We start from the raw sequence: 25078 nt of genomic DNA on the forward strand, positions 1-25078 counted from the left end.
GGCATCTGGGTACAGGCATTTGAAGATAAAAATACTGCTGAAGTGTAGCAAATAAGTGGAGCATAAAAACAGCTGAGTCTTGCATAAACTGTGTGGTCACTGAGATAAAAGACTAAAGAAGCAAACAGGCAGGCTCCCTGCTGCTCCCTGCTCATCTTCTTAGCTGCAGGATCTGTTAGAGAGAAAAAAGAAAGAGAAACCTTGGAGCACAGGGAAAACACATGGAAACAAAAGTTCATTGCCAGACACCTTTTTGTAGAATTTCTGCTCAAGAACTTCTCCTAAAGTTTCAAGGATAGTCAGAAACGAGGAGGAAAGAGAGATAAGGCAACATATAAAGAGAATAATTTTTTTTACTCTCTTGTCTTAATCTGTGTATTTCCCATGCTAGGTGAAGTAACAAGATCTAGGGCTCGGAATTCTTCCAAATGTTAGGCCTCATAATTTGTTTTGATTATTGTATTTTTACTTTAAGAGGCAGATCAGAAATCTCTTGAGAGGGCTTGGGATGCCCAAGCTATAGGAGAGCTGAGGATCAGTCCAAATCCCAGAGGTCTAAGGTGGCTGAATGGTGAAGCTTCATCTGTTTGAGAGGATAACAAGGTAACAGACCATCCAAGAAGTATGCTGGAAAGACCAGGGACATAGAATCATATATGATTATGGTCTGGGCTAGAAGGGCCCTTAAAGATCATCCATTCCAACCCCCTGCCATGGGCAGGGACACCTTCCACTAGACCAGGTTGCTCCATCCAACCTGGCCTTGAACACTGCCAGGGATGAGGCACTCTCCTCATAATAAATGTCTTCCTTATGTCCAATCTAAAGCTATTCTCTTTTAGTTTAAAACTGTTGACCCTTATCATGCCACTACAGGCCCTGATAAAAAGTCTCTTTCCATCTTTCCTATAAGCCCCTTTAAGTATTAAAAAGCTTCAACAAGGAGTCCCCAGAGCCTTCTTATTTCCAGGCTGAACAACCACAACTCTTTCGGCCTTTCTTCACAGGAGAGGTGAACCAGCCATCTGATCTTTTTTGTGGACCTTCTCTGGACCTGCTCCAAGAGATTCATGTGCTGAGGGTTCCAGAGCTGGATGGAGTGTGCCAGGTGGGGTCTCACAAGAGCAGAGTCAGCCTGCTGGGCACACTTCTTTTTACACAGTCCAGGATACAGTTGGCTTTCTGGGCTGCAATTACACATTGCCAGCTCGTATCTGATTTTTTGTCAACCAATATCCCCAAGTCTGCAGGGCTGCTCTCAGTCCATTCATTACCCTGTCTATGCTGGTGCCAGAGATTGCCCCAGCACAGGTGCAGGACTTTATTGAACTTCATGAGGTCCCCAGTGGCCCACTCCTCAAGCCTGCCAAGGCCCCAGTGGATGGCATCCTTTCCCTCAAGCAGATGAAGCACTTCTCAGCTTTTTATCATCTACAAACTTGCTGAGGTTACAATCCCACTGTCTATGATAGTTGCTGGGGTCTGCCTTTTTATCCTTCCCTCTTTCCAGTCACTGAAGACTTCACCTGACTGTCATGACTTTTTAAATATGATGGAGAGCAGCTTAGCAACTACGTCTGCTATTTGAGATATATATCAGCCTATTCAGACTATGTCTAAGAGGATTTAGGCTAAAACTTGGCAGTCTGTAAAGCGCCTAGCTATAAAATCCCTACCAAGTTGTGATGCTATGTATTTTGCTTTACAGTGTTGGTATAGTCTGTGATCAGATTATCCATAAACTTTCTTTAATGTGCTTGGAGAGAAAAAAAAAGAAGTGGAAGGAAAATGAAATTACATAAATATATATATAAATGTATATATATATATATGTCCTTCAAGTGAATAGGACCTCACTCTGAACTAGGAAAGCAGTTATAATTCTTTCCATGGGCTTGTCATCTAATTGGAATACCATGGGAAACTTTATGGCTTCTTCCACTCTGTTTTATCTGCCGTGGTACATATAGAAGTCATCCATAATGTCACAGATTGTTTTTATTTCCTCCTACTGCACTGCTGGCAATTTTTCCTCTCATGATAAATACAGTTAGATTATACCCAGCATTCAATGTGCTTGTTAAAACCTTTCAGACATGGCTACATTTGGAAGAAAATATGGACAGAGTGAGTCGCCAACATTTTATTTTTCTAGAGGGTCATTTGAAGCTAAAAGATTGTCCAATAGACCTCAATACTGGGAGAAAAGTTCCTGCAAATAGCTTTGGCTGTGAATATATACCTAATTAATTCCTAGGGAACATCTCAAAGGATCAGCATATCTGTTAATTATTTTATAGAAGACAGTAGTACAGAGTTATCACTACATAGGATAAACACAGACCCAGCACCTACACTTAGGAGAGGAAACAGTACTTATTACCTGGCATAAATGCCATTAAAAAAATGAAGCTTTGGATACTGGTTCATACACTGAAAGACACACAGAACATGTTGGATTAATGTAGATTAAAAAAATTAAGGATGCAATTTTTTTTCCAGGCTATTCATTTAGTCTTTAGTTAATGCAAGCACTTCCAGAAAACAATTCTTGTCACCCCCTTTTAATTGCTCTCCTTGGATGGAGGAATCATCACCTGAAAGTGTACATCTTATGGTACCAAACATACAAGAAGCCCAGACCAGTCATCCAGAAGTCAAACCACACCCCACCATACTCTGTAGTTGTTCCTCTCTTCTACAGCTTTTGCTCACAAGAAAGAGTGACAGTGGTCTGTGAAAACCTTGGCAGGATTCTCAATCGGACCTCTAATAAACAGCATCCAAATGGGCATTATGGAGCACTTACTGCTCTCAGGACTCCAGTGGCAGTGGTAATTCAGATCCTACCATAAGCCTGAAGAGAAAGGGAGTTTTCATTCTCTTTGTATAGCACGTCACACCACGGGGACCTTGTTCAGGAACAGGGTCTCCATTTTCCCCTTTTTCTCTTTAAGCTCCAGGTCTTAGAGAACCCACTGTCATGGGTTTTGTAAAGACCATATTATTCTGTTCCATCTGAGTGGAGCAGAATTGCTTATCTTTGCCCAAATGGGTCAGTGTCACTTATCAGATTGTGGAGTGCTACTTATCTCTCTTCATTGTTTCACTACTTCCATGGGAATGTCTTCTGCTAATGGACCATTAAGAGCTCATCAATGACATGACACATTACACTGCACTATTGTAAGATGCTCCACACAGGAAGGAGGAGGAGCCAAACCATCTTAACCTAGATAAAAAGGAGCACAGTCCCACTAGGTTTCCAGTTTTTCCACCGGATCCCTGGAGGAAGATTGGACCCATCTCACCATTACTGGACCCCTTTTCTTTCAACAGGACCATCTCTGCTCCAACAGAACCACATCTGCCACTCCAGGAGGGCTTACTTTGGACTTCTTCCAACACCCTGACCAACAGCGTGTCAGGTTGTATTTCTGACTCTTTCAGGATTTTTCTAGGATTTCCTGTTTGTTTATTTGTTTGCTTATTCTTCTGTACTACAACATCTGTATTTTTATATCCCTAGTAAAGAACTGCTATACCTATTCCCAAAATCTTTGCCTGACAGCCTTTTAATTGCAAATTTATGATAATTTGGAAAAAAGGGGGGAGAGGCTTACATTTTAAGGAGACTCCAACCCTCCCTGGCAGATACCTGTCTATCTAAACCAAGACACCCACAGAGTGACTACAAAAAACATGACACAGAAAAATTACAGACCAGCAACATGAGAGACCTCACCATTTTCTCCTGTAATGAACAAAAGATTCCACATCCAAGTAGGGAATGCAGTTCAGCTTCATGAGGGAACCCTACAGGGATATGTGGAACAAGTCACCAACCATCTTGGCCAGCATGACAGCCAGCACTATCAGTGAGGAGGACTGGATATCCTTTGCGAACTCTACCTAAGGAGAAAACGGAACAAAGGATTTGGCTTTTTCTTCATATACCTGGAGATGAAGGCAATGGTTGCACAGGACTATCTACCTCTTTCACAAGGGAATAGAAAGAAACTCAGTCCACTGAAAGGGGAGGGTGTTCCCCTCCTTTCCCAGGTATAGGTTATCAATCAACAGTTCCACAGAGAATCTTGGCTGATGCAGTGACAGCTCCCCCTCCCATCCCTGTCAGCTTGCAGCATGACTCTCATATTCAAACTCACATCTGATTCCCATATTTCAGGTGGCTTGTGATAATTCTGATGTAGAAGAGGATAGTAAGTACAGATGAAGTAGCCAGATAGCTTAAAATAGCTTGGCATTATGACAAATATTTAAAAATGCAAACAAATCCAAATATTTTTTTTTCTTTCTTGCTGAGCTCAGGAGGGATAAAATTATTTTCCCTTTCTCCGGCTTCCTGACAGAACAAGCTCCTTGTACAAATGTTGTCTTGAAGGATGCCAGAAAAGGGATGAAGCAGCTTCCAAGAGAAGTCCATCTCAGGAGATCAAGCAGCAGGAACATCAGTTACCATGCAGGACAATGTTGGTCAGTACAAGGCATGGTGCAGGCATCCCTATCCCCACAATCACAAACCTATGAATTGGCATGGTTGTAAAAAATCATGTGCACAAATTTCACCCGAAACAGCTCTTCTGAGTATACTTCGCCTTTCTCCCTATGTAATGACTGTATGTTCAGATGAGTGGTGAGGTATGTAGTGTGTTTTAACACTTTATTACCCTTGAGCTATTTGGTTTTACCTCCATGCTTGCATACAACTACTATAACTAAGCATAAAGGTATACCAGGTTCACCTGACCTGCTACTGCAAATGTCTAATACCTGTGATGGAAGCAATTTAAAACACACCAGTACAACCTGCGTTTGAATAAAGGATTCAGGGTGAATCCTCTTACACAAAATAGAAAGTAATGTGAATGTAATTAGTGTTGTTTAGACCCACAATGAAGTTGGTCTCACACTCAAAATGAAGTCAAATATTTTTGATGATGAAAACCACTGCACAGAAATATTTTCCTTACAATACCTCACTGAGGCTTTTTAGTAAAAATTGCCATGTCCTTTCACATCCCACTATTTCCCCTATCACTGCATCCCATTAAACAGTGATATTCATTAGCAATTACCCTGGGACTAAATATGCAACCTTTCTTCATAAGACTAAGAGGCTTTTGCCCAGGAACTTTTCTCCAATTCAGACAAAGTGAATTTTAGCACACGGCCATTTAATAGACCTCATCAGTTAGAGATTGTTAAGTACTCCAAAAATCTACATTCAAAGAATGCCAATAAACACATTTCTGCTTGATAAGCTGTAGGAAATTTATCCAGACTTCAATTTTCACCCTCCTTCTGTCTCTGTTCTGGGTTAGAAAAGATAACATTTGGGATGATTTACAGCATATCCCAACAAGGGACTCATATGGCATAGTCAGCTATGTACAACAGAGTCATGCAACTGTCCTTTCTGCTTGGATATAGCCAGAGATTTCCAAAAACACCACAGCATTCTTTGAATTTCTCTTTAAACCTAGCATTCAACTGCTTTATTTAAAAACAGGAACATGTCAGTTGAAAGGAAAACAGCAACTGTGGGATTTTAAGAATTGCTTCATCATATCTGCTGCAACTCATTCACACGGATACTCCTTTATTGTGGATTCTTTTTAAGGTTCTTTAAAGTATCTTGCTGCAGAAAACTCTTCTGGAATAAAACCAACAGTAAAAATTACTATAAAAAGCTATAAAAGCATTCTGAAACTCTAAATATAAAAACTCTTGAAACTTAAACCCTAAAAAATACTTTCAAGTGGTTGTTTTAACCTATACAGAACATCTTCAGAACAGCAAGAACCACAGCCTGGCTCTCCCATTTTATCCCTTCCTCCTGCCCTTCTATCCCCTAGGAGGAACACTCAAGCTGACCCAGCCCAGATGCTCCTCCTTTATTGTCATAAACATTCAGCCAGCATTTTACATCTGAGAAATCCTGAGGCTTGTGCTGATTTTCCTCAGCCCTGCAGCCTTCCTGAGAGCTGGGACCTGGAGGGAGGATGGCTCCTCTCTACACTAGGACTCTGAATGCTCGGAGCAAGTGCCTCTGCATTCAGCGCTGGACTTCACTTCCTCCAAAGGTTAACGCCTGTCAAGCAAAAATGCTGTTTATCTTTGGCAGGCTAGGATGGCTGAGGTCATTTTAAAAAAGACATGTTAAAAGCATTTTGAGCAATATCTTTTGTATGTAAGTAAATTTAAACTTTGGCCACCGTAGTGCCTGCTGGTGGAGTTGTTCTAACTCTCACTATAGATGGAAATTGGAGAGGTAATTTCTGTGATAAAAATTTTCTTAGATATAAGCAATGCTGGAGCAAAAGCAAAAAGAAAACGTACAGATGACTTAGAAATCAATTATATATTTGAAGCATAAGCATAAAAAAACCAAATAAAATAATTTGTATAATTTCAAGAAAATTTTGCATGAAAATTTAACCCATTATGTGATATTAAGATAAAGTGAAGTTGTACACTAATTATAGATCAACTTGTTTATGAACCCCAGCCTAAGGCAAAGTCTTATCTAAAAATTGACTTGATTTCACATCCAAGTACTTAGACACCCAGACAAAACAATTAATTGAGAGTTCAAATAAATTCTGGAAAGGGAATTGCAACAAAGAAAGATTCACACACAAAAGATACCGTCATTCATATAATAAAAAGTATGTTATCTTAGTGCTGAAGAAGAAGGAAGAAATCGTCAAAACCTGCAGCTAAAACCCCAGTCTGTTAATGACAAGGATGATGGCAATTCAGCAGCAAAGTTCTTCTTAGGGTATCTTAACAAAAATCATGGAAGCAGAAGTTATCTCAAGAACTGTGATAGATTCAAGTCATCTCATATAAGCACATGGGCAGGCACGAATCTTCATGCACATGTATCTGTGCTCTTCATAAGGCTTTATTGGTATTCCCTGTTTAGAGAAGGGCCATCTGCTCCCTGCTGAGAGAGAGAAAGTGCAGAGCCTCGGGATTCGGCTGCATGAGGAAGTTCATGCTCAGTGAGCTTGGGTGTGAATTTACTGCATATTAGCTACTCTGCACTAACTGCCCATTTGGGTACCCTTGGTGCTTGGGAAGTGAAAAACAGCATATTTCACCTTCAAAAAGGAGCTTGCTAACTCACACAAAAGCACTCTTGAAGCTAACCTGCACTAAAGCACTCCTAGTAGGTACAAGAATCATCCACCGAAGGGAATTAGTGCCAAGAAACTAGCAGGCTGTAAATCTATACTGGAGCTCCCTGCATGCTAATTCTCCCAGCAGACAGGCCCTTGTGAGCCCAGAGCAGCAGCCAAGCTGCAGCCCAGCCACAGCCCAGCACCATCGGGGGCCCATGTAGTCCAGGGTTGGAAGCTTATAAATCCTCTCCTTTAAAGATACCTATGTGTACAAACCAGTTCCTAAAGATTCTCAGAAATGAACAAGTTATACAGATAATTACAGAGGAAGAGAGAAAATATAGGTGACAAAAGCAGAGAAAGGAGGGAGAGAAGTTGGGGGCTGTCACAAAACGCCTATAACTCTTCAGCCATAAAGCATGATGTTTCATTTATCAATAGTCATTCCAAGACTGCATTCTAGGGGCTGCTCTTTAGGATGCAATTTATTCTCTTTGCATATTGCCAGATTTTTTTTTGTTGTTCCTTTTGATCCTATGGCTGAGACAGGCTGTGCCAAAAATGTCTTTGCCTAGGGCACCCGTCTATGCAAAGCCAGCAGCTCTAATAGGCACTGGAAGCACTCGGCGCTGACACTTCATATATCAGCAGCCTAGTAAATTGTACCTATTTTTTTTTTTTAAATAATCTCTTTATGTACAAAATCCTGAAAAATGTCATTTACACACAAAGAGACCACAATTAATTTATCAGCACAGTTATTCAAACCTCTTTAGGCATCATCTTTGTCACCAGAGGAACTTTTCAACAACCCCTAACAGTCTTTAGTTTCTCAGGCCTCCACGTCATTATAATCTATTAGGCACCTTCATGTTAGCTCTGTTTTATTACATAACACATAATTATGCATTTCATTAACAGCATCACCAGGCACAGTACATCAAAGGGAGAAATGCAGCTGCCCAGGAAATTCAAAAAGATGCAGTTTACTTAAAGTTCACTGTTAAAAAACTCCCCTACTTTCAGTTAAATTGTGACTAACATGTTTCAAAGATTTTACTCCGGCTCAGAGAGCAGCGTCCAAACAACCTCATTAGGCACAAGGTTGCTGACACAGTGAATATTCCCTGAACCCTTGATATTTCCAATCATATAAAAGAAAAAAAATCATCAGCTAGCTACATACTGCAAAATCAATTTTCTTTCTTCTACTGAAAACCCATTTAGCCAGAGATCTGTCTTGCTACTTGCAGCCTACAAGGACAAATGTAGAAGTGAGAGCCTATCAAAAAGAGAAAATATATATATATATTTATTTTGTACTTTAATTAATTTTTCAAGATTTGTTCATACAGAAGAGCTGTCTGGCCAACTGATCAAATAAAAAGCAAAATCTTCTTCCTTCAGATGATATAAAAATCATCATCCTTGGAAGAAGCAAATGCCCCAAAAGAAATAATTTTGTCATTTTTCACAAGGTTACACTAAACTTAAAGGCTTGGAATCAAGAAAACATTTAGGAAAAAAACAAGTAGCTGCAGGGCAAAGGTACATGACAGTGCATATGGGAGCAAGTTTAAAAAGGGGTGGATAGGAAGGGACATGAAGTCCCAGTACTGCAAGCCAAATCAAATAATTTTGGACTTGAGGCTGCAGCTGGCACAATACACTGCCTCTGGGCACAGTTTCCCAGTCTTCTCCCAGATTTTGTGGAAGAGTACACACTCCCACTGGAAAGCACCTTTCAGTTCTCGCGCGTACAACCAGAACTTCCCTCAGTGGAAATTTTTGCTCCTATTTATAAAAGACACCAAGAAAAAATTGTTCACGGTCAAGGGAACATTTCCAGAGGGTGGAGGGTCTGTAGCCAGCAGAAAACTTTTGATCATTCTTCTCTTGGAGAAAATACAAAAAAGGCTGCACGGCAAGCTAATCATTTGATGTAAAGAATGGAAGGAGACTAAAATTCCCTATTCACAGAAGTGAAAGAGCTGTGCATGCAGCTTTCTCGAGAATAAGAGTTTATGGAAGTAACATCAAACAGGATTTAGTTACTTGTCACAACCATTTCATAGACAATGTAGATCTGCATTTCAATTTCTTTAATCTTGGTCTTATCATCTGCTGGCCCTCAGCAACCTGTGTGTTGGAACACTTGAGTCACTTTAATTGCCACTTAATAATGTCCTGACAAACTATGAATTAAAATGCTGTTATCATGATCCACTATTTCCATCTGGGATTATGCCAAAAGAGGCACCTTCTTCACATATCGATACAACTGAATACTCCCTTCCTGAACTTGCATTAATCTCTCTCTTTAAAACAAAGTGAAAAATATTCCTTTCCTGTGCACTTCACCTTTAAAGAAATCCTTTATAAGTCTTAGGGCTACATTCATTAACTCAACTTGCTTTACTGTCTCCTTATCACTCACCACCATCACCGCTAAAAATTTTTGGAAAAGTGGGATGCTGCATTACAGTAAACATAAATCTCCAGAAAAGTCACAATTGTCATGCTAGCCCTGAAAAGTTATGCACTGAAGTTCCCTCACCCTGCTGAAAATGATTATTTCTTGCAGCCTGAGGCACATGAAGCTGTGCATCACACTCTACAAAGGGCGGCACACCCTGCGTAGGTTCACTGTGAGGACGTCCTGCCAAACCCTAGTGCCAGGAGGATTGCGCAATTAGTGGGATTCTTCCTCTTCCAGAACTCAACACCATTAACTATTCCAAGCCATTACAAGGAGTAGGCAGCCTCTAGTACCCTAGAGCTTAACTGCTGCCAAGACAGAGCATGAAAAAATATCTCTGTGCAAGACACATACTTTTTAAGCAAAGTAGTTCTAATGAATCACACTAGTGCACTGCTTATTAATTTAACTTAATTCATAGTGTAAAATAAGCTCTCATCCCAGTTTTCTCTGATGTGAATTTAAATATTTTTGTGAGTTTTCCTGAAGCCATCCAGCATTTTGTTGATGATTTCTTTGGTAGAAGAGAGAACTTTTTTTAAAGACCTAATAAAGAAGCAGGACATTGACTGCTAGAGAGAACATAGAAATACCCAGCACAGCTAAGTAATCCCTGGAAATGTATCAAAATCCTTTGAGTCTCAGTCCTTGGGAACTTGAAGGAAAATGCTGCGCAAATGTTTGATTTCTTGTTTCAGTCCCTCAAGGCCTATAAATACACCTGTTTTGACAGGTTGCAGCAATGGATGCAAGTGATATGAGAAACAGTATTGGTGATAGCAGCGACTCTTGCCAAGATCCCCTGGAAAGACATCTATCAGTGATTTTTTCTGTAGTCTGGCTCTTCACCTTAAGTACACAGCAGACATGAAACCCTGAAAGGAGGTTTCAAAGCCGCCTAAATCTGTGTCAGAAAGGTAACACTGGTGGGTGTTGTGTCAAGTGAACTTTCTATTAACAAAAAGAGCAGCATTGTGTATATGTGTTGCTAAATGTGCCCAAACATTCAGCAGGCCCACGTATTAAATCTTCTCAAAACAAGCTCTGTACTCTATAATAACCCAGCTAAACAACCTGGTACTTTTTTAACTCACAGTATTGCAGAATGCTTTTTAATTATGATTAGTGAGCATTTTTTAAAATAAAGTAGACAACTGCAGTGAATCTCTGTATTTAAATGAAGCTGAAACCAACGTCTTTGGAATGCAAGACTTCTTAATGTCCCCAGCTCCTGAGATCTAGAAAAGGCTGGAGAAGAAAGAGACACCTGACTACAGACAACTGCAGACTACACAAGGTTTTTACCAAGGCTTTTTGATAAACACTCTACACCCCAGGCTGAGAAACACATTTCAACCTCAACTTCAGTGGGAGATTAGACCTTAAATAACAGAAATCTTACAAAATCTTGCTGTTGTCTAAGCAAGCATAGGTATTCATTCACTGCCAGTTTCTTAAAGAACTGCATTACAAAATCTGAGGTCCTGAAACCATTCCCCATCCCCTTCTCTGCAAGAATAGTTTCACTTATTTCATTTTCCAGAAAAGCTACTGCCAAAAAACACACAGTGCTCTTCCCCTAGTTGGAATAAATTCAACAGAAAATAGTAAGACCTAGTGTACTGAACAGTGTGCTGATTACACATTGTTACTCTAATTATTTTGGGATTAATTTGAATAAGACTGTAGCACACTACTCTGCATCACCTCTTCTTTGCAAAAAGTTGCAACCTGAAAAAGTGTTGAACATAACCATTTGAACACACTGGGCTCCTCACAACAGGCAGTGGAAGGAGAGGAAATGCTTACCCTGTTAGGAATGTCTGCAGGCTTGAAGATTTTGAAAAATTGTTTTACTAGGGTTTAATCTCTTCATTAGAAAAAATAACAGGCAGCTCAGTAACAGAAAGCTAGGCCCTGTCAAAACAACTTCTGTGAACCTTCTCAGGTTTAATCAAAAATGGTAAGTGATTCCTAAACTGTTTAAGTGTGACGGGCTGATGCATTAAACAGCCTAGCACTAGGAACAATCTGCCAAATTATTTTCCAAATAATTATGCAGTTCCTCTGCCTTCTTTAAGGAAACATGATGCGAAAAATCTTGAATACTACTCATTTGTCCCAGCTTCTGCAAAAGATTTTCCTTTCCCCACCAAAATCAGATGGAAAAGCAGCCTTGTGGTGTTCTTTCACGAGTAGTTAAAATGAAGACTGTGGCCATGGAGAGAATCCAAAGCTAAAATCAATATTGAGTAATCCTGCTGGAGTAACAGCATTTAAGGCATCTATTTTGAACTATTTTTAAGCAAATAAGGAGGAGACAATTTGGACTTGCCTGTTGGATAGGCACATATGCCTTCTTGCCCTTTCGGTAAGGACTCTCTAGCACATGCCTTGCTAGCCAGCAGTGCCAAAAGAATGCTCTCTGATTCAGAGCATGCACATGTGTACTCATTCTAAAACAAGGGTCAAAATCTTCTCTCATCTACACCTGTGTAGCACAACATGACCTGTCAGGAGCCTCTACTGCATTCTCACACAGCAATACCCCTCCTGACAGAGAGTATCCTCCCTCTCATTTTCTTTCCATGTCTGCTCCAGGAACACAGTGTCTCTTTCACGCCCTTCCATCTTGATCAAGTCACAGGCAGGCACAATCAGAAATTTCCCAAGGTCTGTGCTGCCAAAGTGTGCTGTGAGGATGCAGTCATTTGTTACAGCCAGTTCTCCCTTGTCTTCATCTGTTGCCTCCTGAGGATTGCATACACTCTGCTAAACAAGAGAACGAGAGAAGTACGACTCAAGCCTTCCAAATAAATTATCTTTTCTTTAAACAGGAGTCAGACTAAGGAACAGGGTGAAATGGGAGCATTATAACTAGAGTGACCTGATGTCAACCATTTGCTATATGATGTGAAGCACCAGACAAGACAGCTCCAGTTATCTCCACAGTGTCTGCAACTTCATCCTTTCTAAAGTCAGGCACTGCTGTTTCACACATTGGACCAGCAATTGCAGAAATCACCTGCTGCTGCACAACTCACCAATGGATGATAACAATCTGGTTGACCACTACCAGCTTGGGATGTTAGTGGGGTTTTGTTTTTGAGATACAAGAAAAGAGCTCAGGTCTGGCTCTGCAAGCTTGCCTGAGACACATCCATCAGGCACTCAAGAGTTTTCCATCATCACTCTTTCGTATTTCACAATAAGAGAAGAGCTGTCACTAGGACAGGTCACACTGGATGCCATTTATGCTCACCTTTTCCTCAATGCTTCTACTTTTCCACATGCTTTCACAGCTTCCCCTTGAAGCCCATCTCCATTCAGTCTTGTTAGTGGCAGCAGCACACCTTTCACCCACATTCACTGCCATCACCATCAGTGTGTCCTGAGCCCAGTCTTATTCCTCCTCCAAAAAAACGGAGGACATGTAGAAGCTGTAGCAGCAAAACATGGTGCTCTGCCCAAGGGAGGACCATGGTCCTTCCTTAGGGATTTACCTCTCTCAGGACCTACAGTAGGAGCCTCCATCACACCAACACACCATATCCAGCCCAGCAGCTGCTGTGTTGTGTAAACACTTGCTCCTGTTTCAGCAGGGTCCATTAATCAAATGGGGATCTCTGGCCCCAAGTCCCCACTCATCAGAGCACCCAGTTACATGGGGAGTTTCATTAAAAATCATTGTGAACCCCTCAGGCCAGGAAAAAAACCAACAAACAAACAAACAAAACAACAACAACAAAAAAAGAGGTTTATTGTGGTAGCTTTTGTCCCGGAGATAAATAATTTTCTCAAAATTTGCAAAAAACACTCTTGCCAGCATTATGAAGGTTTTAAAGCTAAAAATATAACAAAATTTAATGGTTTCAGATGCTTTTCATGTCAACATAACTGAAAAATACCTTTAATATGGAAACAAATTAAATTTGGCAAAGAATTAGTACTTGCGACAGCCCAATTGCATTTTGTAATTCAAAAAAACTGAAAACAGATAAGAGACTATGAATTAAAAATAACTTCTGCATGTTAAATTCTTGTGAACTTTCATTAAGGTTTGTGTTACATGTCCCAAATGTACCATTGTATGTCGTAATACACTACATCCCTTTATTTATAAAATACTTCTTAAGCTACTGATAGCTAGAGCCAGAAAAATGACTATATAAAAATGTTATCTTCTCAAATTACAACTTCATTTCCAATGTGTATATTTAAAAGAGAGATGCAATCTCAATTTCAATATTTCAGATGCACAACTGAACTTTCAGTGCCAATTGGATCCATATACAATTCAGTTGTGTCTGTTTATTTTACTGATAAAACCTGGTACCAAAGCTGACACAGCTATATTAGAGATAGAGCTGGGTTCTCTTCTAGTTTGGGAATGACCTGCAAGCTAACCAACTGTCCCATAGTTGCAGTTCTTCTTTACAGATGATGGATGAAGGAATCAGAGGGGACTTGTTCTGACCTTCTTTGGCTGGGTTCACAAGGCTACCATCCAGGAAGACAAAAGGGGTTCATTTCATTTTCCCTACAAGCATAAATCTTTTATCAAATGTTCCAATGACCTGACGAATTGTTTACCATCCCTATAGAGCAGTATTTTTCAGGTTAGAACCCAAGAAGCTTTCATTTGGAATGCTATATTGTCATCTCTTGAGAATTTGAAAATTGGATTTGGCTTGGCCTCTCAGATTAAACTACGTCTCCCATGATGCACAGTGTATTGGGCCTCCTTCTTGAACATACCAAGAAAGTTTCTTTGGTGTTTCATGGCAAATATGTCATTCCTTAAAGAAAAATGTTAAAGTGGAACAACAAAGTTCGTAGCAAGACAAGTAATTTTTTGTTTTGGTTTGGGGGTTTTTTTGGTTCTTTGGTTCTTTTCTTTCTTGTTTTCTTTGTTTGGGTTTTTCAGATGTTCAGCTTTCTGATTAAATGTCCAAGTTTTTTGTAAAAAAAGCCCTCTGATGTCCTCATTTTTGGTCAAAAATAGAGGAGAAGCAAATTTTTGAAATCATTCTAAACCAGGTGGTGGTGAAAAAAGAAGCTCTTGCAGGCTTCAGTGTTTACCATCACTCTAACCACAGAGTTACTATATTTGACCATGAGATCATATTAATCTTCCATGACCATAAGATCTTTCATGTGAGCAATAAATTAATGTGTTCCAAATCAGCCTGTTCTCCTGCTTCCTGGTATGCCAAAAGCATATTCAGGTCTCAGAGAATTTTTCTCCTCACACCTCAGCAAACTATAATCCTTATCAAGGGAAGGGGTCACACTTTGGATGGCACTATGAGTTTGGAAGGGAAGTCCCTTTCCTTCAACTAGCCAGATGTAACACCATGTTTTATGTGCTGAAAACAAGACTGGTTTCTTTTAAGACCAAAAGGACTGATTAAATAATTTAATTTGACATCTTGAAAAATATCCTGCTTCCTGTAATTATTTATGCAGTAAGACCTGCCCTGGAAACTTGTCACAGAGCAAGACCCAATAGTCTCCATTTTCTGAATCTCTTGCACAGCTGGGTCACAGCTCTTTAGCCCCTAACTTCAGGGTCAGCTGCTACTCCATTTGCAAAAATGTAAGGGCACTGGTACAGAAGCCCAGCTTTGTGCCAGCACTCACTTTGACCATTTAATAATATAAAAAAAAAACAAACAAACAAACAAAAAAACAAACAAACAAAAAAACCAACTTAAGACAAAGTAGGTAGAAAGTATGCATTACAGAAAGGCACCTGCACTCTAGTTGACTCTAAAGTCAGCTGTTTAAAGAGTATTTTTATTGTTTCCTTCATGGACTCATAGAATGGTTTGGATTGGAAGGGGTCTTAAAGTTCATCCAGTTCCAAACCCTCTGTCATGGGCAGGGACACCTTCAATTAGACCAGGTTGCTCAAAGCCCCAGCAGCCTGACCTCGGCCTTTCTCTTACCATGGCAAGTTCTAAGGCAGCAAGTGCACGAACAAGTCTCACATAACACAGTTTGCACTGTAAACCTTTTGCACCTCCAAGTCCAGCCAGCCCTGCCAGAGCACCTCCTGGAGTAACACCCAGCTCCCTTTGCAGGCTCTCCTCATTGCCTACACAATACAGCAAGTATCAGCAAGCATTTATAAACCAGGGAGGGACAAACCATTTCATACTGTGAGCTGTTTTCACCCTTACTTTCCAGCTCAAGGAGCAGACAGAAAAAGGGAAAAGCAGGAGGTCAAGGTGGCAGAAGCAGCCCTCACCCAAATGGAGGTACGGGGTGCTCAAGGCAAACAGGCATTACAGTTTCACATAAGGAGGAATCACAGAATATCCTGAGTTGGAAGGGACCCACAATGATGCTCAAAGGCACAGCGATACAGACTTTTTCTAGCATCCCATTTGTCAAGAAGAAACCTGAGAACTTACACCACATTAATATCCACATTTAATCCAAGCCTGATACATATCACTGTTTCGTTGCCCAGTTAATGTACAATTTACCCATCTTTGCCTGTAGAACAGAGCTCTCATCCATTAGATCTGGACTCCCTCAAGAGAAATTTGATTTAAGTCAATGAGGATTCTTGGCCTCCTGATGGTCTCTTTAGTAGCCAGAGATTGTTTTCACTGTTTGGTCTTCAAATATCAGCTATGCCCTATTGCCTTACTCAACTCAAGAAGGAAAGACTTAGAATTTATATTTGTGATAGCATTTTCAAAAACATCCTTCCTGCTTGCATCATCATCACAGCTAAGGGTTTCAAATGCAGCATCTTGCATCCTGCAACCACTGAGCAACCCTCTGGTGAAAAACCTGCACTGGTACCAGGCAGATTTGACATGTATTTTAGAAGTTTTGTGCTTATTTTTCTAACATCTTATATCACCATTCTGATTTTGTTATAACTTCCCTCTAGTTACCTGGATTGGGTGGTTGTCTGTTCCATATCCTCTGTAAAACAATGCCCCACTTAAATCTCTTGTGAAAGGACTTAAGCTTCTTGAGAGTCTCTGTCAGAGGAACTGAGAAGGGTAACCCTAGAATTTGCAACAATGCATCCTGCCTGTAATTTCGGGTAAGTACATTTTGCCTAAATTAGAAGTACTGAAGGAATACACAGAGAGGGGAGAGGTAAGGATTTAGTTGTAACTACGTGCTGTCAGAGCTATTTCACCACACTTACTCCAGATGACCTGTAGCAATACTGTGGAACATGCCAGAAGCATACATTACAAGTGAGGTATTCAAATTATGAAAAAAAAAAATGTTCATTTTCATTACCAATGGAATGTGTATAACAAATACATATCAAATTTCCTAACTATAGGTCAGTGTAGGCATCAAACAACAGAAAGCATGAACAAACCTCATTTCACTACAGTCTTTAGAACCAGATGATTTTACATACAGTTTTTTATTTCTGCCATACTGTAGACTCAGACAGACATTAACAAGCAACTTTTCATAATGGTCTGAACCCCCATCAGATGGTTATATTTCAGTACCAACATCATGCCCCTCAGCACAACCCGTTCATTCACAGCAGCCACACCCACCACTCACAGGAGACCCTAGGACAGTCTCTCCTGGGAGAGTTAATCCCCTAAGGAGATTTCCCTTTGGTTTAAATAGCGACATTGCATTTCCACTTCCAAATCCTGAAGAATAGTCTCTTTTCTCCTTTAGTCTGTCAAAAGCCTGATATTCCAGTGTTTCACACTCAGAGAAGGGTTTAGAGTCTTAACCTTTTCAGAATTAATTGCAATTCCCATATCCATCAGAAGAGATTTCTTGGAGAAATAAATTTGGCCAATAAAGGGATTATGCTGCTTTAATTCTGTTTGAACAGAACAGGCAAGAAAGGGGTGAGAGTCAGGGTTAGTTTCTATCATAAGAAATAGAAGGGAAAACAATTCATAGGACAAAGGATCCAAATTGCTGCAAATGAAACTTCTTTCAGCTTGCGTATAGGCACATCAACAGCACTGGACACAGACACTAATTCTAGGCTAGCCCAGAGCCACCTTTTCTCTTTAACACTCGTGAGACGTTTTTATTGGGAAGTGAAAATAAAAGGAAGGTTAAAAATACAGAATTAGCTAGAGAGCAAACACACTGTAGAAAGATGCTATTCCTCTTCCACGTCTAGAGCACCCTGAGGCCTGCAAGCTCAGGACACATGACACTTAACAAGACATGGGAAACAGAAGGCTGTGGGAAGGCAAGCCATAAGGCTATGCCTTGTACTTGCCAAAAAAAATGTCACCACATCTACCCTTTGCCACAAAAAGCTGAGGATGAGGGTCAAGTGTCAGCATGGGGGGTAGAAACAGGCAGCCAAGAAAGAAGAGGTGGGCAGATGCCTGTGGGGTCTGCCATGAGGGGGAAAAAAAAGCATCTTACAAACCTGTTCACTACAAGTCCCACATTCATAACTGTTTCCAAATGGAAGGCTGTGAAAAGCCAAAACAAACATTCCCAATTCTTTTTGAACCCATCAGACAATATAGGAAAAATATGTGCATTTTATGGTTTGAGGGCACAACCTTTTAATTATGTGTTTGCATTGTCATGTCCAAGACCTTTTTTCTCCTCAAAAATTAATATTTCCTCAAGCAATGCAGCTATTTATCTTGGATGAACATAAATTGAAACAGAATCTGCCCGTGCAGAGAGGCGCAGAAGGGTTAGAACATGACACCTAGGGGAATTCAGAAAGCACTGCAATGCAATCCTCATCATTTTTCTAGGGCCTTTTTTAACTCGGTTCCCTACAGTTCTTAAGAGTTTCCAGATATTGTTTTGCATACGCTCTACGTGCATATGCAGAGCCACTTTTGAAACAGAGAACAAATACAGGTCGTGGGGAAGGTAGGGAGAAACTGAAGAAAAGAAAATGTAGGAATTTTCTTTGTACTGCAGCTGTATGAAAAGCAGTTCTTGCATCTGAGACCAGCAAGTGTTCTGGCATATAATCACCTCTCATTTCTCTGTGATAAAGTACAGCCTCATGAGCTGAGGAAAATGTCAATCAACTGCTTTTGCCCCTGAAGACTTATACCTGCAGTAAGACTGTAAAGTAATGGTTTACAAATTAAATTAAAGTATGTTGAGGCATTACGAGAAAATGAAGGCCTACTTTGGAAAAGACGTTACATTTAGTCAGCATTTGGGCTCTCAGAAAACTTACGTCTAGTATTCAGGCATCAACTTTCCCTCCTTCAAGTGTTACAGACTTAGTAGTTGGCCAACAATTCACACAGTAACTTCCAAAATGTGCATGACAGCAATAACAGAAGCAGAAACAGCAGAGTCCATTTTTACTTAATTACTAAATGGATAAGTAATTGCTAAAGCACCAAGAAGACACTGAAGGAGGACTTTTTCCATAATCAATCTAATTATTATTTCACAATAGAAAATTTTTTTTGCACACACAACACCTTTCAAGCTAGAACATTAAAAAAAAAAAAAAAAGTGCTTCCTACACAATTTACACAACCTATCTCTAGCTTGGATCCAGCTTGGTATGGGTGCCAATGAAGAGCTACTTTATCAAACACTGTGCAACAGCGTACTAGGAGGGAAAATCCAGGCTTAGTCACTCCGTGTGAATTCTGACATCTGCAAAGATTTCATTGAGATACTTTTGGGCAAAACCAGTTGGGCAGCCAAGTCTGGGTTTAGTCATGGATGAAATTTCCACACACACTAACACTCACAGGCTTTGAATGTCCTGCTGTGGTAGGATGAAAACTTCCCCCTTGTGACCTCAACTTCACTTGTCTGTTGATTAAGCTGAATTTCAGCTGTGCCTTACAACTAACTCACTGTCCCCAGGTGTTGCAATCAGGGGGATTTGCAATCAGCAAAGAACACCCTCTCTAAGTAAAAGAACATTATTTGCAAATACTTCAGCTTTCAGAAATTTGCCTGGAAAGTATTGTAGACCAGACTCAAGATGTTCGGTTACGAAAGGAGGGGGAAACAGAAATGTGAAATGTGTTCCAAATGAATCCCAAAATTTTGAAATCTATGAGGCATAACTTGACCAGAGAGACCTGTGAGGTTTCCCATTAGATCACTTGCCTATACTCTAAATCCTTCACTTTCTCCATCCGGGAGGCCATAGTCAACCCCAGGATTAAAAGGTGAATTGTACAAGGCCCTCATCCCCCTCAGAAGTGAATTCACAAGGCAAGTAGTGTGACCTACAGCTGCTTTGTAACCCAGCAGAAACATCCCTTTTCTTCTTTGTAAGCCACTGATGGCATTATCGTTTCTGTATCCTCAAAAAAATTAAAGATAGAAAAAGAGACAGTCAGGTTTCTCAGTCAAGGCATTACTTCCAAACTTACATCCGCAAGTAAAAGTTCCCAGATAAAACAAAACAAAACAAAAAACCTTCTTTGGGCAAGCCAAAAACAGACAGTCCAATAATTTATTTCTCCCTGGTTTAATGTGCATGGGGTACCAGTGCTTTATTTAACTGCAGCAGCAAAAGCTCAAGTCAACCTTGGCCACAAAAATACTTGAAAACTCAACATACCATTATCACAGTGAGAGGGATGGTTAGTCTTGAAACATCTCTGAAAAATGAGGCAGCTCTGATGGCAGCAGAGACCTGTATCAATCCATACTCCATATTCACTAGTTTGAATAAAGGAAACAAGGATCAATCCCATCTTCTTGCCACACAAAGCTCCTCTGCAGCTGTATACAAGAAGAAAAAGAGCAATCCTTTTTGCCAGTGATGGTGTTTTCTAGAAATGCTTCATGTTTTTCATCCCAGATTAATTTTGTCAGGTTCTGTAGAAACTCCTTTCCCACAAAAGTTCTAGCAACCTTTCTTAGTATGATCATTTACTTAATGCCAATCAGAAGCATGAAGCTGCCAGATTTACCACACTCTGAAGAAAAAGGACAAACAGCATGTCTGTCTTCATGTCCTTCCAAGCACAATGAGAATTAACCTTATAGCAAAAGTCAAAAGTATAGGTCACAGAAATACACACTGGAAAATTTCAGATTCAAAGGCCACACTTCTAGAATTCCAGCCTTATATAATTTCTCAAAATTAGACCTGCATTTGCCCCATAAACCTGGCAAGTAAAATACTACACTCATATAATAAATGGGCAAAAAGGAGTAATAGGTATTAATGACTTGGCCGGAACTAAGCAGGAATGAAGCTGTGAAGAGAACCCAGGAGTCCTCAAACCAACCAACACTGAAGAGCTAAACCAAAATGTAGCACAGCTATGCAGGTAATTGTTGATGTGACACGCAACATTCCATCCCATATGCAAGGAATTAGATACACAGACTGAAGTGCCAGACAGTGAACAGGATTTGTACATTCACTTCCCAGAAATTGTGAATTATTATTATTATTATTATTATTATTTTAAAAATAGCCATTTTAATGATCTAAATTATATAGCTATTTCTTTTCTGACTGTGCATGGGGGGAATTAGCTCAAATGGTAGAGCGCTCGCTTAGCATGCGAGAGGTAGCGGGATCGATGCCCGCATTCTCCAGTGCCACATTTTGCTGAGCAAGGAGAGCAGCCCTGCAGGAAGGGCCCCAGGCGTTGATGGCAGGATGAACACGAGCCAGCAGTGCCCTGGCAGCCAGGAGGGCCAACCCTGTCCTGGGGAGCATCAGGCAAGGGAGGGGATTGTCCCACTCTGCTCTGTGGCCTCACCTCAGCCTCACCTGGAGTCCTGTGGGAAGTTTTGGGCACCACAATATAAAAAAAGCGTTAAGTTCTTACAGAGCATCCAAAGGAGGGCCAAGAGGGTGGTGAAGGGCCTTGAGGAGAAGCCTTATGATGAGTGTCTGAGGTCACTTGGTCTGCTCAGCCTGGAGAAGAGGAGACTGGGGGGAGATCTCATTGCAGTCTGAAACTTCCTTGTGAGGGGAAAATGAGGGACTGACACTGATGTCTTCTCTGTGTGACCAGTGACAGGACCCTCAGGTCCTGCAGGCCCAGACACAGAAATGAATACACGGTTTGATTTGAGACCTTGGAAAAGGCTTCCAGATTTAGAGACCAGAAGCAAGAATGTGGATTTGTAGTTTAAGTAGAAACATGCTAAGCTAGGTCGTGGAAAGTTTTAGAGTAACAAAGCTAGTAAGAAGTTTTAAGGTGTGGTACTGTAGGTTTGTGTGGCATTTTATGATTGGTAAAGAAGATCCGCACTGCGGCAAAATGTGTAAAACAAAATAATTAGCGATTGGGGTGAAAACACTAACAAATTTTGAGGCAGTAGTTTATTGACTAATAAATCTTTAAAAGGCATTGTAGCTAGAGATCTTGTGACCTCTGACGAATGATGTGAAGATATTCTCACCCTCTCTGAGACTGATGAAGATCATAGCAATAAATCATTCTTTAAAAAGTCTCTCAGTTGTCCCATCTCTAACATAATCCCAATACTGAGGGAATGGCCTGAAGCTGTAACAGGGGAGATTTAGGATGGATATCAGGAAAATGTTTTTCACACAGGGTTGGACACGGGGACAGGCTCCCCAGGGAAGTGGACAGAGCACCAAACCAGACAGAGTCCAAGAAGCATTTGGAAAATGCTCTCAGGCCCAAGGTATGATTCTTGGAGTGTCCACAGCCAGGAGGAGGACTTTGATGATCTTAGTGGGTCCCTTCCAGCTCAGGATATTCTATGATTCTATGATTTGAGGAGCATCATCTTGCACCATTACACAACTTTTTCCCATTTATTCATACAACTGATCTATTTGATTAATGGATGCAGTTCTGGAATGGCTTTTAAAATGCTACGTAGTTCTAGACTGGTTATAAAAATTAGGTTATCAGATCAAAAATATGAGTGCTGACTGATAGACTAACTGTCTATTCAGCCAAGTACACCATGTTTCAGCAAACACTGCCTATTAAAAACTGATTTAGACAATATTTTGGGGAGGGCAGGAGGTGAATACACAGAGGTAGGGCAAAGGCAGGAGGTTGTGCACACAACTAATTCTTTCTATATTTTTTCAATATTTTTGAATGGCATTATGCACTCTGCAGCCATGACCCCTTGTCTGCTGAACATCAAGCCTCTCAGCATTATTGCAAGAACGTTGTTCTGGTCCACAACAGCTTTCTAAAAACTACAACAAAGACCCAGCTGTAGTTTTCTCTAAAGTTCAGGGTGTTATGTCCAAGACTAAGGTTCAGGCTATTACATACATAAGAAACAGATGAAAAGTCTGGATCTGAACCCTTAGTCCTACAGTTACAGAGATGGAGCCAGAAGCCGAGACTCTTTCTGAATCCCCAGAGGATTCAAATGATCTACCCTTGGAAAGTCCACAGTTTTGGCTATAGTCCTTCCACAGCTTTTCTCAGATGATATTTCTTCATTCTTTTCCCCAATTTTAGCATCTCTTTCCAAGCAACCCATCCTGTTCTATCTATACAGCTTCCTCCAAGCACTTGGCACTTTGCTACTGCCAATTTTCAACCTACAATTCAGATTGTTGCTACATGACACAGGCCTTTCATATAGAAAGCACAAACCCGAACTGAAGTATAGGAATAACCAAGCCACTGGCAAGCCCAGAACACTGTTCAACAGCTAAGGATGAAATAAAATGCCAAAGCAATGCAGAGGGATATGCATCCACATTCTTCATGAGTCCCACGTTTAAAAAGCTATGTGATCCCTTGCTTCCCACCTTCAACTGGAAGCACAGCATCTGCAACAAGAAGAGAAGGAAGAGACATGCAGAGATACAAAACATTAAAAGGTCTTTTTACAAAAATGCAGTTTGTAGTAGTTCTCATTTGCCTTAACCTTATTTTTTAAAAAGCAATGAGTTTACATGACAGCTTCAGCATCTGGGGCACTTCCAGGAGAACAAGGAATATCTGTTCTCTTCAGTCTGGTCTGTGTGATGTTAATCCTGATCTAAATAAGGAGAAACGGCAGTGATTTAAGCCAAAGAAAGGCAACTGGACTACTTGAGCAGGATTTCTTCCCCCCTTCCTTTCAGAGGTAGCAACTCAGGATCTTCCCAGCATATTTGCCTCAATCAGTTCTGATATGTCAGAAGTGAGCATTACATTACTTTAAAGAAAACCTGCCTTATGAGTGAATATGCTTCAATATACTCTCAAGTTGAGTTTCTTCTTTAGTATCAACCACATTACTCCCCCTACACTGACTGAAAGCTTGATTAGAATATAAATATGACTCCATCTGGACTAATCCATGCATTTGATGAACAGTTTGTTTCTAAAATTTCCCTCTTGAGCTGATTTATGCTTAAATATTAAAAGCAAAACAAACAAACAAAAATATTAAATGGATGAATATAACTTGCCTTGCTGCCTGTACAGAATGTGTCAATTTACACAAAAAGCCTACTTTCCCTTATATATCCCAATTAAGTTGTTTTGTTAACTAATAAATCTAGTTTACTAGATCAGTTTGTTATGTATCCTACTAATCTATCTGTTTTATTAATGCGTATATTCCTCTACATAAACTTCTGGCTGCTGAAACCCCAAATTCCCAAAACCAGGAACTACTTTATGTTGTCTAAACACAGAAAATGGGGAAAAAATATATTAAAATACATAGCCCGGTCTTGACTGCTTTGCCCACACAACATTGTAACTCTATCAAACAGGATTAGCTGACTAAGAATGTATCATTCCTGAAGAGCACTTCGGTGGAAAAGCACTGCACTGGGAGCTGATGGATGTATTTGCAATTAGAAGGATTTGCACTGGAGAGCTGGAAGGACTTAGAGGTTTCCTCTTCCACAGCAGCACAGGCTATACTCAAACCACAGCTCAAAGATGTCTGTCCCACGCGTTCCTAAAGCTCTCCTTTGGTAAACACTGACACCAGTTATTTCAACATTTTGCTGCTTAGACTGCCGGTTATCACGTTGACCACAACTAGCCTTTCTGCACAGCTCTGCTATTCCTGGAACCTTGCTCAATCTCTGTCATCCGGCACAACTGAACTCTCCAAGCAGGTACAACTTCCTTCTGCCAGTCTGGAAAGCAGCCGCATGCTTTGGACATCACCACAGCTTAGACAGTAACAATATGAACTCTGTTCCTGGAACAAAGAGCAGGTGATCTGTGGAATTTGACCCACCTGATCCCTGCTCAGAACTATAAGGAAAAATTAAAATGCAGCCAACAACTAGAGCAAGAAAATCTCTTCCAGACTCCAGATTGGCAACCAAAGGGACACAAGATACTTCCCAAACTTGTATTTGCTTTTTACATTACTCTAACCTCTCAAACAAGAATATATTCCAAATTCATAATGGTCAATAAAAGAAGAAAAACCTGATTACTCTGCTGTGGTTTCGAGACCATATGATTGTGTAACTCACTTATATCAAAGCCTCAAGTTCTATGCATATGTCTTTGCAAGCAGTAAAGGAATGCACACTCAAAAAACA

General features: G+C 40.4%; 1 non-coding gene and 1 pseudogene across 1 annotated transcript; one reads left to right on the forward strand and one right to left on the reverse strand.

The window, feature by feature from the left end:
- The window catches only part of LOC136289751 (chloride channel protein D-like), an 86708-nt pseudogene that overhangs the window by 39043 nt on the left and 22587 nt on the right, over nt 1–25078 (reverse strand).
- TRNAA-AGC (transfer RNA alanine (anticodon AGC)) lies at nt 21093–21165 on the forward strand. Its single transcript has one exon. It is a non-coding gene; the product is annotated as a tRNA-Ala (tRNA).

Source organism: Chamaea fasciata, unplaced genomic scaffold (genome assembly GCF_029207755.1).
Source record: "Chamaea fasciata isolate MVZ Bird 193981 ecotype frontalis unplaced genomic scaffold, bChaFas1.0.hap1 SCAF_1, whole genome shotgun sequence".
NCBI lineage: Eukaryota > Metazoa > Chordata > Aves > Passeriformes > Sylviidae > Chamaea > Chamaea fasciata.